Source organism: Bos taurus, chromosome 6 (genome assembly GCF_002263795.3).
Source record: "Bos taurus isolate L1 Dominette 01449 registration number 42190680 breed Hereford chromosome 6, ARS-UCD2.0, whole genome shotgun sequence".
Lineage (NCBI taxonomy): Eukaryota > Metazoa > Chordata > Mammalia > Artiodactyla > Bovidae > Bos > Bos taurus.
The window spans coordinates 25,849,693-25,869,745 of record NC_037333.1 but is presented as its reverse complement, the minus strand read 5'-3'; the positions used below and the strand labels follow the sequence as shown (position 1 = coordinate 25,869,745).

Genomic DNA, 20,053 nt, shown 5'->3' with positions numbered 1-20,053 from the left:
TACTTATTTCATTGGCTTGCATGCATCCCTCAATAGAAGGTATGTCCCATGTCTGTTTCATTTACTCCTCCATGTCTGGTTCTTGGTACAAAGTCTCAAATTAGAGGAGCATGACCAGTGACATGACCTGATTTACTGTTTCAACAAGGTTACTCTGTATTGAGAAGAGATCAAAGAAGATAAAGTCAAGAAGAAAGGAAATCAACTTGGAGGCTATGGCAATACCCGGGCAGGAGATGATGGTGACTTGGACTAGGGTGGAAGCCAAGGAGACAGTGAGAAGTCTTCTGATACTGGACATAGTTAGAGGAAGAATCATCCGGATTTAGTATCGAATTAAATGTGGAGATGAGAAAAATGGAGAAATTGAAGATAAATTTAGGAAGTTTAATTGTGCAGGTGATTCTTTTGACTCTGTAAATTGATTTAAGGGTCATCACATCTTCCTTGCCAGTTATTGATATAAAAAAAGACATGTGACCCTCACGAGGGCCAGCAGGGTACAGCAGGACATCTGTAGGGATCGTCTCCATAAAGGAAATACAGGAAGAGAATCACCTTCTTTCTCCTCTGGATGAGTTGTGCCTGGGTGTGCTACCTGGAACTTTGGGCCCATCTTCAGCCTGAGGATGAAGCCAACCTGGAGATGAGCAGAGAGGTGGACAGAACCAGTGTCCCGGTGACATCAGTAGGCCCCTGAGTCAACCAAGTCTAGCTCTGAACTTCCTCACTTTGAGATGTCATAATTGCGTATTATTTAAGACAGCTTAAGGCAGGATTTCTATTACTTACAACCTAAAGCATTCTGATCCAGGATCCTCATTTGTAGGTTTTACAGTTGTATAGGTTTTCTTTTTAGAATGAAGTACCAAATGATTTAGACATGTTTCCAGTGTGTCCAAAACAATATGTCCTATATTATTATACACTTGGCTGGAAGAAAAAGATTTGATAGGAGGAAAAAGCCTGGATAGGAAACCAATTCCACAGTTATAGCAGGCAACAAATTATATGTACATTGATTTATGACACGAAAGGAAACAGTCAGTTGAGGAATTGTGAGTGCAAAGCTCTGGTGCCCCAGAGCAGTGTTTTTCCAGCAGCAGTTTGTGACCTGCTCGTCATCGGTCATACGAACAATTTAGTGAGTCCAGACAAGCATTTAAAAAATGAAACAGGACAGAATAGGATAGACTAGAAAAGGATAGTATAGAAAATATCAGAGAACATAGGAAGGATTATTACCTTATGGAACTTTGGTTTCAATTTTATACTTACATATATATGTGTCTACCAAATCACCATGTAAAATGTATGCCTTATCATAAAGTGAAGTGGCTCAGTCGTGTCCAACTCTTTGCGACCCCATGGACTGTAGCCTACCAGGCTCCTCTGTCCATGGGATTTTCCAGGCAATAGCACTGGAGTGGATTGCCATTTCCTTCTCCAGGGGATCTTCCAGACCCAGGGATGGAACCCAGGTCTCCTGCATTGTAGACAGATGCTTTACCGTCTGAGCCACCAGGGAAGTCATGCCTTATCATAGGTCATGGCCAAAAAGGTTTGATAAATACTGTCTAAGAATAAAGAGAGGCTCTGTCCATCCCTCTTTACACACAGCTCTACAAACCATCCACATTGACTGGCGGATGTGCTTTAATTATACAAATAAATCTAACGTCATTTCTAACTGAAAATATTCTCATCGTGTGACTGTAATGAACTAGGATCCAGGACACCTCGTGAGCCCCTGCGAGCTCCTTGGGTCTCAGGCTGAGTCCCTTCATGGAACTCATTCTTGCATTCTCTCCCAGAAGTCTCTCTGAACATCGTTGGTTTCTACGTGATTCTTATTTCTTATGCTGACACAAGGGGAGGAGGATAAATGTGGAGCGCCACACCAGGGCCACAGGTGCAAGGTCTTGCACCAAGACCGCTGCAGCAGAGTGCAGAAACAAGGTCATCTCCAGAACTGAGTGAGGCCCTTTGTAATTGTTGCCAAAGCCCCCCAGATCATTACCAGCAAGCTTCCTGACCCCAAATTAGGCAAAAATGCCCACCCAGTAGTTACCCTATAGCACCCTAAACAATCACTTAATGCCACCCTTTTAGCAGGAATTTTCTTTGTCTTGAGGCTATAAAAATTGCCTACTAACCCATGATGGCACAGCCAATGCAGGAGATGCAAGAGACACAGATTCGATCTGGGTCAGGACGATCACTTGGAGAAGGGAATGGCAACCCACTCCAGTATTCTTGCCCGGAGAATCTCATAGACAGAGGATCCTCGGGGGCTACAGTCCACAGGGTTCTGAAGAGTCAGACACGACTGAAGGACTGAACATTCAACCCATGAAACGCTCTGGCTCTCCCTTGAGCCAGTCAGCTGTTTTAACAGCTCTCCCTGACCTACTGCATTTGTAGCAACTTCATTATCTCCGCTCCTTGCTCTTAATGAATTCACTCCTTTCTGAAATGCTGTGTCTGGAAATTCTTCTCCAATCTGCAATCTGACTGCCATGTCACTAAAGAGGTTTATTTCTGGTGTCATTGCTGGTAAAAGTATCCTCATCTTGGTGTAGACTCATACTAAGCTGATTTTATTTTTAATTCCACAGAGATTAGAAGCCACTTCCCAAATTTCAACTCCCAGCGCAATTAATTGTTCATTAGGCCCCAGTGGCTCAGTGGTAAAAGAATCCGCCTGGAGAAGATGCAGGAGACGCAGGTTTGATCCCTGGGTCGGGAAGACCCCGAAGAAGGAAATGGCAACCCACTCCAGTGTTCTTGCCTAGGGAATCCCATGGAAGAGGAGGCTGGCTGGCTATAATACGTCCACAGGGTCACAAAGAGGTGGACATGACCCAGCACGCACATGCACAAACGGTTCGTCATGAGCACATAGTCCTATCATGTGACCCCACTTTTTCTGAGGGCTCTTGTAAGTCCTACCTGTTCATAATACGGAAGGTTTGTTGTGGTAAGAGGCCTGGGCTCTGGGTTGCATTCCCTCGCCCCATCTCTAATTTCAGTACAGGAACAATGGACAGTGCCGTGCAGGCTTGGACCCCCTCAGAGCCTATCCCAATACCTGTCATAGGACACCTCCCTGTGTACCTGCCAGGCCAGAATGGGGACTTAACACGCCTGGAAATAACCCTCAAAGAAGGGATGGGTGCTGACAGACACATACTCCAGCCTCCTGTCCTTCAGGGGACAATTGCAGGAGGAATTTCTTATGTTCTCAACCATCCTTGAATCTCAGAAATTGAATCTCCACTGCCTGCAGCTGGAACTTGATAATACATCCTTACACTGACTTTCCTTTCTCCCTTGTCCCACACTCTCTTTGCTCTCCTTCTCGTTCCTTGGGATAACCTCCCAACAAAACACCTGTACCCAAGTCCTTAGGTGGGTCTCTGCTTTTAGGGGAACTAAAAGAGAATCTAAACTAAGCAGAATCTAATTGACTTAACAAAAAACACACCTAAATAAATTACTTCATGAACCCAAACAAAACCTTCACAAAATGATATGCGTATATACAACGTCTTTAAAAGGCTAGGGAGGGGTACGTCCCTGGTGGTCCAGAGGCCAAGACTCTCTGCTCTCAATGCAGGTGCCCAGAATCAACCCCTAGTCAGGGAGCTAGATCCCACATGCCACAACAAAGACTCAGCATCGCCAAATAAGTAGATATTTTTAAAAATATTTAAAAAAATAAAAGGATAGGAAGGGACTTGATAACAAACACTTGGTGGAGTCATCCTTGGAAGAACAAAAGAAACTGAGGTAGAAATGTAGAAATCAATAGTGAAATTTAGTAATCTTACAGAAGAGACGTTAGTTGTTTCTGAATACAGTACTTATCCATCTGGGAGCTGAAAAAGTAAAAAAGTGGGTGGGTGGCACCAGAGAACAGTGGGAAGACACACCAGGGATACCCTTAAAACCCAACTATCTCTCCAGAGAGATGCCAACAAAGGCAGTTACTTTTTACATGAGATCATATCTCTAGATAAAAGTAGGCAAACTGTAATGTGAAAATCTATTCTGAGGGACAATCTTCGGCAAATAAAGATCTAAAATAAGAGGGGGAAATTTTTTTTAATAAGTGATTGTTAAAAATGTATAAATATGACTATATTTTTGATTTAGAAAAAGCATTAATTTTAAGAAATTTGGAATTCATTTGAATCAGTAAAAACTCTAAGTTACAAATATATATTTGAGTGTCAAAATGCAATATTATCTTCAAATATTCACAGAAATAAAATCTGGTTTACTAAACCAATGTTTTAAAGAGTTCCTAGACAAACGGCAACCCACTCCAGTATTTTAGCCTGGAAATCCTATGGACAGAAGGAGCCTGGTGAGCAATAGTCCCTGGGATCAAAAAAGAGTCGGACATGACGCAGTGACTAAATAACAACAAAGAATTAAAAATGACTTATGATGTGTGATATTGGTTATTTTTCAGCTAATGAATGCTTCAAATAGTATTTTGTCATAAGCATTTAAAATATCTTCCTATGCATCCCTTTATATTTTCTGTGAATAAAAAGGTGTTTTTAAAGTGCAAAGCCTTTATTCAACCTTATTTTAGAATATCACAAATGATGCTTCAGTGATGTGTACATTGATGAGTTTTCCTGGCCCTGACGTGTACTGGTGGGGTATGACACACAAAACCTGAGAACCTATTTTTTTTTTCTGTATTTGATATTGGTCAGGCCCCTATTAGCTTTGAGTCATTCTGTTTCTCAATTTCTAGAGAGCTGTAAAGAACTTGGAAAAGATCCAAGGAGAAACAACAAAAAAATCATTAAAAAGGATGGAGGAAAAGACCTCTGAGGAAAGGTTGAAGACACTGAACTGGCCTCACTTGAAAACTGCAGGCCAAGGACTGATTTAATAGCTTTCTTAGAGAACAGGAAGGTTTATTTGGAGGAGGATACTAGCTGACTTTTCTCCATCTCTATAGAGATGAAAACCAGACAAAACTGGATTAGAATGAACAAGAGAGATCTCTTTGACCTAAGGCAGAACTCAACTGCAAAGGTGATTAAACTCTGTCATTACCATCACTGGAGAGCTTTGAAAATATGTTGAACAACCATTAGCTATGTGTAGTTTAGGCTCCTCGCTGGAGAAGGAAATCCCTTTCAGCTCTATGCTTCCATTCATTTGCATTCTCAAAAGCCAGGTTAAAAGATTTAGCCCGTGGAGAGAGGAGACCAGGTTTCCCTCACTTGGGAACAAGGTCATCAGAATATATCATCATTCATTCTGAAAGATTTAACATAAAATGAATGATATTAACCATGCACTAAAGGAATACAACTCTAAAAGTTGGTTTGCAAATATTACTAATAAGAAAAAAATGAGCTAAGGCTCAGTACCTCCAGTTAATAATTATTTTCTAAAGGCTAATTAATGAAGGTATATTATTTTTGCCATAAAACAAGAGACAGCCTTTTTCTGACTAATTCTAATTACCTCAAGCTTGCTAAACTTGCAAGCAGCTAAGGTTCATATTTAAGTGCAGGGCATCCCATGTTTGTCACCTCCAATAAATTATATTTCCACTGTGGTAGTCTTAGAACTTGAAAAGAAACTATTGGTATTTCTCTGTGGGAAACTTCTTGAGGTGAACACGAGTCTGTATGAACCAATTTTTTTTAAATGAAAGCTTTATTTCTGAAATTTAAACTTTGGTACACCATAGTATGTTTCTGAGGTTTCACTTTTTAAATAAAAAATACACTGAAAGTTTTTTTTAAAAAGTTGTTCGATCAATTGGTTGCATCTGACTCTTTGCAACCCCATGGACTGCAGCATGCCAAGTAGTATTTCCCAAATTTCATAAACAAATTAGTGAAAACTGTGTTGAAACATATATAAGAGAAACTGTGATTTACTAATATTCATTACACATCTATTGAACACCTACTATGTCTCAAACAGTATGCCAAGCACTGGAGATTCCCTGTCAAATGTGACATGGTCACTGACCCCCAGGGAGGGGGGTTACAATCTGGTAAGGAGAGACACGTTACTGGCTAATCCTATAATAGTGAGAAGGCCATCCGGCCATGGGGCCAATGGGTAAAACTCCCAGTCTAGGAGGGATATTTGGGAAGGTTTCTTGAGAAGGGGCCCTAAGGAGGAGCTCTGGAAATAAATTAGGTGTAAAATTGGCACAGAAACGATTTCTTATGGAGAAGTGGGTGTAAAAGAAAGAATACCCAAAATTAATATGTGTTCAGCGCAGTGTGCCAGGCACTGTATCAAGGGTATAATCAGCATGAGTTCACTGAATCATCATCACCTCCCTCATTTATGCATGCATCAGACTTAAGCGACAGCTGTGTTCCAGGAAGTGTGGGTACAATGGTGACTTACATGAACACAGATTCTATTCTTCTAGCGCTTAGCCCAGTGGGCGATGCTATACAATAGTCAAATAATCAAAAAGGTGTGATGAAGGGAAAAGGGGAAAAGTTGCTAATTATAATATTAGCAAATTTCCTTCACTCTTTCAACAATCAAAGAGAATTTTGCTTTTGTGTTCTAAGCATCTCCCATCTCACTTCCTTCCCTTCCCCATTCTAAGAAATATTCAGTCAGCTGGGTTTCTAACTTGTTGTGATGCCAGATACAATTAATGGGAGAAAAGAGACTAGACTTCAGAAGTAAAGGTGAGCTATTGGTTCAAGAAAAGAAAGAACAGAGGCAGGTAGAAATAATTTATTAAAAAATAAAATGTTGCGGAGGGAGACAGGAGGGAGATTTGGGAGGGAGGGGACATGGGTGTACCTAGAATGCTCAAACTACTGCACAATTGCACTCACCTCACACGCTAGTAAAGTAATGCTTAAAATTCTCCAAGCCAGGCTTCAGCAATATGTGAACTGTGAAATTCCTGATGTTCAAGCTGGTTTTAGAAAAGGCAGAGGAACCAGAGATCAAATTGCCAACATCCACCGAATCATAGAAAAAGCAAGAGAATTCCAGAAAAAACATCTGTTTCTGCTTTATTTACTATGCCAAAGCCTTTGACTGTGTGGATCACAATAAACTGTGGAAAATTCTGAAAGAGATGAGAATACCAGACCACCTGACCTGCCTCTTGAGAAGTTTGTATGCAGGTCAGGAAGCAACAGTTAGAACTGGACATGGAACAACAGACTGGTTCCAAATAGGAAAAGGAGTTTGTCAAGGCTGTATATTGTCACCCTGCTTAGTTAACTTTTATGCAGAGTACATCATGAGAAACTCTGGACTGGAAGAAACACAAACTGGAATCAAGATTGCCAGGAGAAATATCAATAACCTCAGATATGCAGATGACACCACCCTTATGGCAGAAAGTGAAGAGGAACTCAAAAGCCTCTTGATGAAAGTGAAAGAGGAGAGTGAAAAAGTTGGCTTAAAGCTCAACATTCAGAAAACAAAGATCATGGCATCCGGTCCCACCACTTCATGGGAAATAGATGGGGAAACAGTATCAGACTTTATTTTTCTGGGCTCCAAAATCACTACAGATGGTGATTGCAGCCATGAAACTAAAAGACGCTTACTCCTTGGAAGGAAAGTTATGACCAACCTAGATAGCATATTCAAAAGCAGAGACATTACTTTGCCAACAAAGGTCCGTCTAGTCAAGGCTATGGTTTTTCCTGTGGTCATGTATGGATGTGAGAGTTGGACTGTGAAGAAGGCTGAGTGCCAAAGAATTGATGCTTTTGAACTGTGGTGTTGGAGAAGACTCTTGAGAGTCCCTTGGACTGCAAGGAGATCCAACTAGTCCATTCTGAAGGAGATGAGCCCTGGGATTTCTTTGGAAGGAATGATGCTAAAGCTGAAACTCCAGTACTTTGGCCACCTCATGCGAAGAGTTGACTCATTGGAAAAGACTCTGATGCTGGGAGGGATTGGGGGCAGGAGGAGAAGGGGATGACAGAGGATGAGATGGCTGGATGGCATCACTGATTCGATGGACGTGAGTCTCAGTGAACTCCGGGAGTTGGTGATGGACAGGGAGGCCTGTCGTGCTGCGATTCATGGGGTTGCAGAGAGTCGGACACGACTGAGCGACTGATCTGATCTGATCTGATGGCTGATTCTTGTTGATGTATGACAGAAAACCACAAAATTCTGTAAAGCAATTATCCTTAAATTGAAAAAAAAAATTTTTAAGTAAAAGAATAAATAAACAAAATGTTTAAACCATTGCTTTTTTAATGAAGCAATGAATGAGGCATTTATGTATTAAATTAAGTGAGTCAGAAAGAGAAAAAATATATCACATATTAGTGCACATATATGGAATCTAGAAAGGTGGCACTGATGATCCTATCTGCAGGGTTGCAGTGGAGAGGCAGACAAAGAGACGAGACTTATAGACACAGTGGGGGAAGGAGAAGTTGGGCCGAATTGAGAGAGTAGCATTGAAACATATATATTACCATATGCAAAACAAATAACCAGTGGGAATTTGCTGTACGACACAGGGCACTCAAATCTGGTGCTCTGTAAACTATTGCTTTTTATAATTTTTATTGAATACCTCATTATATTACAGGAATTGGTCAATGCACTTTACCTAGTATTCTCTCTCATCATGCTTCTGCTTAATTGTGTCTGACTCGGAGACCCCATGGACTGTAACCTGCCAGGCTCCTTTTCCATAGAATTTTCCAGGCAAGAATACTGGAGTGGGTAGCCATTTCCTATTCCAGAGGATCTTTCCAACTCAGGAATCACACCGAATCTCCCGAGTTGGTAGGCAGATTCTTTGCCACTGCACCACCTGGGAAGCCCCATTCTCTCTGCTGCTGCTGCTGCTGCTGCTGAGTCGCTTCAGTCGTGTCCGACTCTGTGCAACCCCGCCCCGTCCCTGGGATTCTCCAGGCAAGAATACTGGAGTGGGTTGCCATTTCCTTCTCCAATGCACGAAAGTGAAAAGTGAAAGTGAAGTCGCTCAGTCGTGTCTGACTCCTAGCGACCCCATGGACTGCAGTCCACCAGGCTCCTCCGTCCATGGGATTTTCCAGGCAAGAGTACTGGAGTGGGGTATCATTCCCTTCTCCATTTCTCTCTCTCATAGTCCTCCCCAAAACAAAGAAGTACTGAATTTAATCCCATTTTTCAGATATGGAAATGGAGTCATAGAGAAGTAACTTGTACAAGTTTACATACTGAATAAGCAGTACAGACAGGGTTTAAAACCAGGTGGTATGACCCCAGAGCCCACAGAAGCTGCAAGAGATGATTCTTAGGTCAGTAATGCAAAGTGTGATCTAGAGTCAGAGAAATGGCAAATAGATGTTATTAAGTATCAGATCAGTTCAGTTCAGTTCAGTTGCTCAGTCGTGTCCGACTCTGTGAGACCCCAAGAACCACAGCACGCCAGGCCTCCCTGTCCATCATCAACTCCCGGAGCCCACCCAAACCCATGTCCATTGAGTCGGTGAGGCCATCCCACCATCTCATCCTCTGTCGTCCCCTTCTCCTCTTGCCCTCAATCCTTCCCAGCATCAGGGTCTTTTCCAATGAATCAGCTCTTTGCATCAGGTGGCCAAAGTATTGGAGTTTCAGCTTCAGCATCAGTCCTTCCAATGAACACCCAGGACTGGTCTCCTTTAGGGTGGACTGGTTGGATCTCCTTACAGTCCAAGGGACTCTCAAGAGTCTTCTCCAATAACACAATTCAAAAGCATCAATTCTTCAGCACTCGGCTTTCTTCGCAGTCCAACTCTCACATCAATACATGACCACAGGAAAAACCATAGCCTTGACTAGACGAACCTTTGTTGGCAAAGTAATGTCTCTTCTTTTGAATATGCCATCTAGGTTGGTCATAACTTGCCTTCCAAGGAATAAGCATCTTTTAATTTCATGGCTGCAATCACCATCTGCAGTGATTTTGGAGCCCAGAAAAACAAAGTCAATCATTGTTTCCACTGTTTCTCCATCTAGTTCCCATGAAGTGATGGGACCGGATGCCACGATCTTAGTTTTCTGAATGTTGAGCTTTAAGCCAATTTTTTCACTCTCCATTTTCACTTTCATCAAGAGGCTCTTTAGTTCTTCACTTTCTGCCATAAGGGTGGTATCATCTGCATATCTGAGGTTATTGATATTTCTCCCAGAAATCTTGATTCCAGCTTGTGCTTCTTCCAGCCCAGCGTTTCTCATGATGTATTCTGCATAGAAGTTAACGAAGCAGGGTGACAATATACAGCCTTGACGAACTCCTTTTCCTATTTGGAACCAGTCTGTTGTTCCATGTCCAGTTCTAACTGTTGCTTCCTGTCCTGCATATAGGTTTCTCAAAAGGCAGGTCAGGTGGTCTGGTATTCCCATCTCTTTCAGAATTTTCCACAGTTGATTGTGATCCACACAGTCAAAGGCTTTGGCATAGTCAATAAAGCAGAAACAGATGTTTTTTTCTGGAACTCTCTTGCTTTTTCTATGATCCAGTGGATGTTGGCAATTTGATCTCTGGTTCCTCTGCCTTTTCTAAAACCAGCTTGAACATCTGGAAGTTCACTATTCACGTATTGCTGAAGTCTGGCTTGGAGAATTTTAAGCATCACTTTACTAGCGTGTGAGATGAGTGCAATTATGCGGTAGTTTGAGCATTCTTTGGCATTGCCTTTCTTTGGGTTTGGAATGAAAATGGACCTTTTCCAGCCCTATGGACATTGCTGAGTTTTCCAAATTTCCAATAGTTGTGAGTTATTGACTGGGTCCCCTTGGTGTTCTGTGACTGATTGTAGTAAAGAATGAATTGCTTTTAATTATTTACTTTGAGTAGATGTTTCTTTGAGAGAGACTGTGTGGGGACTGGACCATGTGGATTCCCAGTTTCAATTGGGGACACACAACCTATGATCACAAACTGTGCTATTTGGTAGGAAGAAAAACTGCAGGGAACTCTAAGAGTGCAGGCAAGGGTCCCTGGTCTGGCCTGTGGGGTCAAGGAAGCTCTGTGAGGAAGTCATATTTGAGCTGAATCTGAAAGTTGAGTTCTGGCATCCTGGGTGGTAAGTATGGGGGTTGAGGGGGAGGTTTACTCCAGTAGAGGCAACAATGTGTGCAAAGGCAGTGAGGACAGGGTAGAGCAGGGCTTTGAAAAATTGCAAGATGATGCAGAGCCAGAGCACTGATGGTGAGGGGGAGGCTAGCGCCAGAGAGGGGTAAGTAGACATGTTAGAACTTGGCAACAATCCCTGAAGCAAGATGGGCTTCCCAGGCGGCATAGTGGTAAAGAATCCACCAGCCAATGTAGGAGATGTCAGAGACATGGGTTCAATCCTTGGATCAGGAAGATCCCCTGGAGTAGGAAATGGCAACCCACTCCAGTATTTTTGCCTGGGAAATCCAAAGGACAGAGGAGCCTGGTGAGATACAGTCTATGGAGTCACAAAAAGTCAGACACAACTGAGCACTCACACCTTCCTTCATGCCTTCACATCTGAAGAAACAGTGAAAGAGAGCCAGGTTTGAAAGGTTCATTTAGATTTATGACAAGCCCAGACAGCAATTAAAAAGCAGACATCATTTTGCCAACAAAGGTCTGTCTAGTTAAAGCTATGGTTTTAAGTCCCTTGTACTGCAAGGAGATCAAACCAGTCAATCCTAAAGGAAATCAACCCTGAAATTTCATTGGAAGGACTGATGCTGAAACTGAAGCTCCAATACTCTTTCCACCTGATGCAAAGAGCCAACTTACTGGAAAAGAGTCTGATGCTGGGAAAGATTGAGGGCAGGAGGAGAAAGGGACAACAGAGGATCAAACAGTTGGATGTCATCACCGACTCAATGGGCATGAATTTGAGCAAAGTCCAGGAGATAGTGAGGAGCAGGGAAGCCTGGTGTGCTGCAGCACTTGGGGCCACAAAGAGTCAGACACAGCTTAGTCACTGAACAACAATCTTTCATAGATAAGTGTGGTCCTTTCCTCCAGGTATAAGAAAGGTACCTCTCACGTGAGAGTTTTACGATCTACTTTGGGGAAAAATCAGAAAATCCTTCCTGCACCAGCCATTTCTCAAATTCCTTAGCTTGAAATATTCCATATGCCAAGTTTCCATTTTTGGGAATATTGAAACTCATCGATAAGAATGTGGACTCAAGAGCCAGGCTGGCTGGATTTGAATCCAGTTTCATCTCTTTCATTAGTTACATTCTTTTGGGAAAGTGATGACCTCTTTGTGCCTCACTTTTTCTCATCTGTAAAGTAGGATTAATACCGCTTATCATATACAGGGTTGTGTGAGGATCAAATGAGTTAACATATGAATATGTGTTATTATTGTTACCAGATGACTTTTGAGATGGACATTCAGGTATGAGTAAGATTCTGTGGTGGGGGAGGCATGTGAGTGGTGGAAGCAGTATTTAAAAAGGATGTAGATGGGAAAGTGGCTGGTGCTTAGAAAGCTAAAAGTTTTCCAGTTTGGTTGAGACGGAGGGTACATGACAGGGATAACAGACACAGAAGCTAGAATATTTGGAGACTATCATATAAGATGCCCAGCTGATGAATGTCTTCCTGAGGAGAATACAGAATTTCTGAAGGTTTTTGAGCAGGGATATAATAAGACTAGTGTTCTATTTGGGGGAAAAGTCACCTGGCAGTCACTGGTATAAATTGTCGCTGAGAAACCTTCTTGCTGAAAATTTTTTTCTTAAGGAGATTCTCATACTGGTAAGCAAGTACACTGACCAGCTGACAAAATATGCCTGTTTATTTAGCAGTCATATTTCTCAGGGTAAATTAATATAATCTATGGTTCATAAATCAGTTCACTCAATGTATTCATCTATTGACCTGCTTATTACTTTAAAATGCATTTCCTTCAAGATGGATCTAAGACCACTTATAAACATGTGCAATACAGCAGTAAATAAATCAGAAATGAACATCAAAAACTATATAGGGGAAACAGAAAGGCAATTATCTACGATCAGGATCTAGAATAAAATGGTAAATTCAACTGATCATTACATTAGCTCTAGCTTCCTAAAAGCCCAGGCATAAAGGGAATCTGAATTGTGCCGTTCTTAAGGCCTATTAAAAGAAATTTTATTAGGTTTTTAGGTAAGTCGAGCCTTTTCTTCCTGGAGTCTAATAGAAAATTCACATATCTTTTGAGTGAAGAGCAGGTTTTAAATGATGAAAAAGCAGACTTCATATAGTCATTCTAATGACTTCTTGGCATGAACAATCCCTCACAGCCTTATAATTCCTCTGAATTGCTGGAGAATATTTTCTGAATTTATACACTCAAAGACTTGACAAGAAGCATCATGGGTGTTTGTCATACACAGAAAGATGCTGAAGGTAGAGTAGCAATGGGAAGGATATGTTTTATATTTCACAAAAGATGAAGTCCAGAAAGTGTTTTCACCACAGAAATATTCTGACTAGATTTCTGTTTTTATAGAAAAGTAGGTTATTTCAACTTAATTTTAAAATATGAGCTATTTTACAAGGTTAAAAGACAGCATTCAGAATGGGAGAAAATAATAGCAAATGAAACAACTGACAAAGAATTAATCTCCAAAATATACAAGCAGCTCCTGCAGCTCAATACCAGAAAAATGAACAACCCAATCAAAAAGTGGGCCAGAACTAAACTGATATTTCTCCAAAGAAGATACAGATGGCTAATAAACACATGAAAAGATGCTCAACATCACTCATTATCAGAGAAATGCAAATCAAAACCACAACGAGATACCACCTCACAGTGGTCAGAATGGCTGCCATCAAAATGTCTATAAACAATAAATGCTGGAGAGGGTGTGGAGGAAGGGGAACCCTTTTACACTGTTGGTGGGAATGCAAACTAGTATAGCTACTATGGAAAATAGTGTGGAGATTCCTTAAAAAAATGGAAATAGAATTGCCATACAACCCAGCAATTCCACTACTGGGCATACACATTGAGGAAACCAGAATTGAAAGAGACACGTGTACCCCAATGTTCATCACAGCACTGTTTACAATAGCCAGGATATGGAAGCAACCTAGATGTCCATCAGCAGATGAATGGATAAGGAAGTTGTGGTACATATACACAATGGGGTATTCAGTTCAGTTCAGTCACTCAGTCGTGTCCAACTCTTTGTGACCCCATGAATCGCAGCACGACAGGCCTCCCTGTCCATCACCAACTCCCGGAGTTCACTCAAACTCACGTCCATCGAGTCGGTGATGCCATCCAGCCATCTCATCCTCTGTCGTCCCCTTTTCCTCCTGCCCCCAATCCCTCCCAGCATCAGGGTCTTTTTCAATGAGTCAACTCTTCGCATGAGATGGCCAAAGTACTGGAGTTTCAGCTTTAGCATCATTCCTTCCAAAGAAATCCCAGGGCTCATCTCCTTCAGAATGGACTGGTTGGATCTCCTTACAGTCCAAGGGACTCTCAAGATCTTCTCCAACACCACAGTTCAAAAGCATCAATTCTTCGGCACTCAGCTTTCTTCACAGTCCAACTATCATATCCATACATGACAACTGGGAAAACCATAGCCTTGACTAGACGGACCTTTGTTGGCAAAGTAATGTCTCTGCTTTTGAATATGCTATCTAGGTTGGTCATAACTTTCCTTCCAAGGAGTAAGCATTTTTTAATTTCATGGCTGCAATCACCATCTGCAGTGATTTTGGAGCCCCAAAAAAGTAAAGTCTGACACTGTTTCCACTGTTTCCCCATCTACTTGCCATGAAGTGATGGGACCGGATGCCATGATCTTTGTTTTCTGAATGTTGAGCTTTAAGCCAACTTTTTCACTCTCCTCTTTCACTTTCATCAAGAGGCTTTTGAGTTCCTCTTCACTTTCTGCCATAAGGGTGGTGTCATCTGCATATCTGAGGTTATTGATATTTCTCCTGGCAATCTTGATTCCAGCTTGTGTTTCTTCCAGCCCAGCATTTCTCATGATGTACTCTGCATAGAAGTTAACTAAGCAGGGTGACAATATACAGCCTTGATGAACTCCTTTTCCTATTTGGAACCAGTCTGTTGTTCCATGTCCAGTTCTAACTGTTGCTTCCTGACCTGCATACAGATTTCTCAAGAGGCAGGTCAGGTGGTCTGGTATTCCCATCTCTTTCAGAATTTTCCACAGTTTATTGTGATCCACACAGTCAAAGGCTTTAGGTCAGCTATAAAAAAGAATGGATTTGAGTTATTTCTAATGAGGTGGATGAATCTGGATCCTATTACACAGAGTGAAGTAAGCCAGAAAGAGAAACACCAGTACAGTATATTAATGCATATATATGGAATTTAGAAACAGGATAACAACAACCCTATATGCAAGACAGGAAAAGAGACACAGATGTAAAGAACAGACTTTTGGAGTCTGTGGGAGAAGGCAAGGGTGGGACAATCTGAGAGAATAGCATTGAAACATGTATATTATCATATGTAAAATAGATGACCGGTGCAAGTTTGATGCATGAAACAGGGCACTTAAAGCTGGTACTCTGGGACAATCCAGAGGGATGGGGTGGGGAGGGAGGTGGAAGGGGGATTCAAGATGTTGGGACACATGTGCACGCATGGTTGATTCATGTGGATGTACAGCAAAAACCACAATATTGTAAAGTGATTAGCCTCCAATTAAAATGAATACATTTTAAAAATATGAGCTATTTTAAAATATAGAAAAGTACAGAAATAATGAATATCCATATTTCTGCTACCAATATCTAGCAAGTATTTCTATATTTTCATATTTGAATTTTTTAAGAAATAAAACTTTAGAGAGAATTAAAGTCTCTTTTTTATTCCTTCTGAACCCAGTTGGCTCCTATCTTCCTAGAGTCAACCAGTATCATGAAGTTGGTGTGTATCCTTTCCATCTGCATCTTTCTAGTTTCACTACAGAGGTATGTACAATGAACAATATATGATATTGATTGGTATCAAACTGTAGGAATTATTCTGCAACATTTTCATCCATTATTATGTGTTTGAAATTTAGTTATCAACTTCTAAATACAGATGTAGTCCATTCATTATTCTACCATGGCGGGGAAAAATATGTATATAATCTTGATCCCCAAATATGAGCTGCTTCCAATTATTTATTATTATAAATAATACTGCACTGAACATCCTTATACATGTCTCCTTGAGCACCCTTGCAAGTTTCTCTTGGCAGTATACTTAGAAATGGAATTGCTAGACCATGAGTTATAAATGTCTTTATTAGATAGTGTCAACTTGCTCTCTGAATTGACTGAACTGATTGATATCACCACCAGCAGAATATAAGAATTCCTAATACATGGTATTGCCATACATTTTTTCCTAATAAATATGATGTGTGAAATAGTAGCTCACTGTTTTGATTTCCAGGATTACTGGTAAAGAATTTTATCTTTTCAAATGCTTTTTGGCCATTCAGGTATGCTTTTCTGTGAGCTGGCTTAACAAATCCTTCACCCATTTTCACAACTGGTCATTTCTTTCCCCTACTGATTTGCATGAGCACCATATGTGGTCTTCTTATAATCTACATTTGGATTATGTAAGTTTTAAATATATTCTGTCTGTGACTTATTTTCAAAAAAGATCCATATTTCCTATCTTTTATTAGATAAACATAATCCTCCTTTTGTTAGTTTCATAACTTGAGAGAATAACTAAAGTTCAGGATGACCCATTAAATGGGGCAAAGGAAATAAACCTGCCTTCAGGACCAGCTACTCACAGCAGCCTCGGAGAGAGGCCTAGTAGGCTAGAGCACCCGGGGATCTAAAGATCCTTCTCACCAGCCTGAAAAGAAATTGCTGAAAAATACACCCTCGGACATTGAAGAAAACCTGAAACCGTTTTTCCAAATTGTATTATGACCTAGAGAACATGGGGAAAAAAGTTGTTTTTTGAAAGTCTGTGGCCCAGATTAGAAGGACACAAGCTTCATTTTCCAGCAAGCTTACACTTGCGTGTGTTCCTGTGTGCTAAGTCACTTCAGTCATGTTCGACTCTCACCTTTCCTCAATAACAGGATGTGCCATAGAGAAGGTGTGTTTACATTCACCTGTGACAGTACCCTGGCTCGGTTTCACTTCCTCTGACTAATATCCCTGAATTCACTCTTCTAAAACACTTTCCATCTCTTTCCAACAATTATCAGTTAGATATCTTGACAGGGAAAAAAAAAGACCTAAATAATAAAAATGACAAAATTCCCAGGGACAGATTTAGCAAGAAACACCCAGATGTACTTTACTGAGGCATATAAAAGATTTTATTTACTAGAGAGTAATACTGTGTTTCTGTATGAGGACAGTCATTATTAAAAAAACATCAGGCAACCCCAAATTAGTTAACACCAAAACACCAGTTAACCTCAAAAGAGTTCCAAAGAATAGCAAGGAGAGATAAGAAAGCCTTCCTCAGTGAACAGTGCAAAGAAATAGAGGAAAACAATAGAATGGGAAAGACTAGAGATATCGTCAAGAAAATGAGAGATACCAAGGGAACATTTCATGCAAAGATGGGCACAATAAAGGACAGAAATGGTATGGACCTAATAGAGAAGATATTAAGAAGAGGTGACAAGAATACACAGAAGAACTATATAAAACAGATCTTCATGCCCTAGATAACCACAATGGTATGATCACTCATCTAGAGCCAGACATCCTGGAATGTGAAGACAAGTGGGCCTTAGGAAGCATCACTACCAACAAAGCCAGTGGAGGTGATGGGATCCCAGTTGAGCTATTTCAAATTCTAAAAGATGATGTTGTGAAAGTGCTGCACTGAATATGCCAGCAAATTTGGAAAACTCAGCAGTGGCCACAGGACTGGAAAAGGTCAGTTTTCATTCCAATCCCAAAGAAAGGCAATGCCAAAGAATGCTCAAACTACCACACAACTGCACTCATCTCACATGCTTGCAAAGTAATGCTCAAAATTCTCCAAGCCAGGCTTTAACAGTACCTGAACTGTGAACTTCCAGATGTTCAAGTTGGATTTACAAAAGTAGAAAAGACAGAGGAACCAGATATCAAATTGCCAACATCCCTTCAGTTCAGTTTAGTCGCTCAGTTGTGTCCGACTCTCTGTGACCCCATGAATCACAGCACTCCAGGCCTCCCTGTCCATCACCAACTCCCGGAGTCTACCCAAACTCATGTCCATTGAGTCGGTGATGCCATCCAGCCATCTCATCCTCTGTCTTCCCCTTCTCCTACTGCCCCCAATCCCTCCCAGCTTCAGGGTCTTTTCAAATGAGTCAACTCTTCGCATGAGGTGGCCAAAGTATTGGAGTTTCAGCTTCAGCATCAGTCCTTCCAATGAACACCCAGGATTGATCTCCTTTAGGATGGACTGGTTGGATCTTCTTGCAGTCCAAGGGCCTCTCAAGAGTCTTATCCAACACCACAGTTCAAAAGCATCAATTCTTCAGCACTCAGCCTTCTTCACAGTCCAACTCTCACATCCATACATTACATCCAACATCCCTTGGATCATCAAAAAAGCAAGATGACACCACCTTTATGGCAGAAAGCAAAGAAGAACTAAAGAGTCTCTTGATGAAAGTGAAAGAGGAGAGTGAAAAAGTTGGCTTAAAACTCAACATTCAGAAAACTGATCATGGCATCTGGTCCCATCACTTCATGGCAAATAGATGGGGAAACAATGGAAACACTGATAGACTTTATTGTGGGGGGCTCCAAAACCATTGCAGATGGTGACTGCAGCCATGAAATTATGATGCTTGCTCCTTGGAAGAAAAGCTCTGACCAACCTAGACAGCATATTAAGAAGCAGAGACAGCTGAGCCTCAGTTCTCCGACCATGCCCACTGGAGCCTGTTTGCACTGACTGACCAGAGTCTGCGAATTCAATGCTCTGAGCCATCTGGACCGCCCCGATCCTAGCTTTCTATCCTTTGAAAACACTAAGAATAATGCCCCTGCATCAGTTTTTACTGGAGCCAATCACCTATCGTGCCTGGAACAGGGATCATACCCAGATCGCACTTAGCCCCAATGATTATGAAGTCCACATCTCTAAGAAGAATGGGGGCCAGTGGGTGAAAGCTCATGAACTCAAGGAACACAACAGACACATCACAGGTATTGATTGGGCTCCTAAGAGTGACCCCATCGTCATTTGCGGGGCCAACCGAAACACCTACGTCTGGAGTCAGAAGGATGGGTCTCACAGCCAACCCTGGTGATCCTGAGAATTAACCGGGCGGCCCCTTTACTCAAGTGGTCCCCGCTAGAGAACAAATTTGCTGTGGGCAGCGGAGCACAACTCATCTTCATTTATTACTTTGAGTCTGAAAATGCCTGGTGGATGAGCAAGCACATTAAAAAGCCCACGGTCCTCAGCTTGGATTGCATCCCAACAACGTCTTGCTGGCAGCGGGATCCTGTGACTTCAAATGCAGAGTGTTTTCTGCCTACATTAAAGAAGTGGATGAGAAGCCAGCCAGCGTGCTCTAGGGCAGCAAGATGCCTTTCGGTCAGCTGATGTCAGCGTTCGGTGGCAGTGGCACCGGCGGCTGGGTGCAGAGGGTCAGCTTCTCAGCAAGCGGCAGCCGCCTGGCCTGAGTCAGCCATGGCAACACCATGTCTGTTGCTGACGCCTCAAAAAGTGTGCAGGTCTCAACTCTGAAGACGGAGTTCCTGCCCTTCCTGAGTGTGTCGTTCATCTCAGAGAACAGAGTCGTGGCTGCTGGCCATGATTGCTGTCCCATGCTTAACTACGATGATCGCAGCTGCTTGACCTTCATCTACAAGCTGGACATTCCCAAACAGAGCATCCAGCGCAACGTGTCTGCCATGAAGCGCTTCCGCAATATGGACAGGCGGGCCACGACGGAGGACTGCACCGCGGCCCTGGAGACGCTGCACCAGAAGAGCATTACTCAAGTGTCTATTTATGAGGTAGACAAGCAAGACTGTCGCAAACTTTGCACTACCGGCAACGACGGAGCTATGACCATTTGGGATTTTAAGACCTTAGAGTCTTCCATCCGGAGTCTTTGAATAGTGTGA

At 41.9% G+C, this 20,053-nt stretch overlaps 1 pseudogene; it reads left to right on the top strand.

Annotated features, from left to right (window-relative positions):
- Positions 1–18,909: 18,909 nt before the first annotated feature.
- On the top strand, positions 18,910–20,053 carry LOC529957 (actin-related protein 2/3 complex subunit 1A-like; annotated as a pseudogene).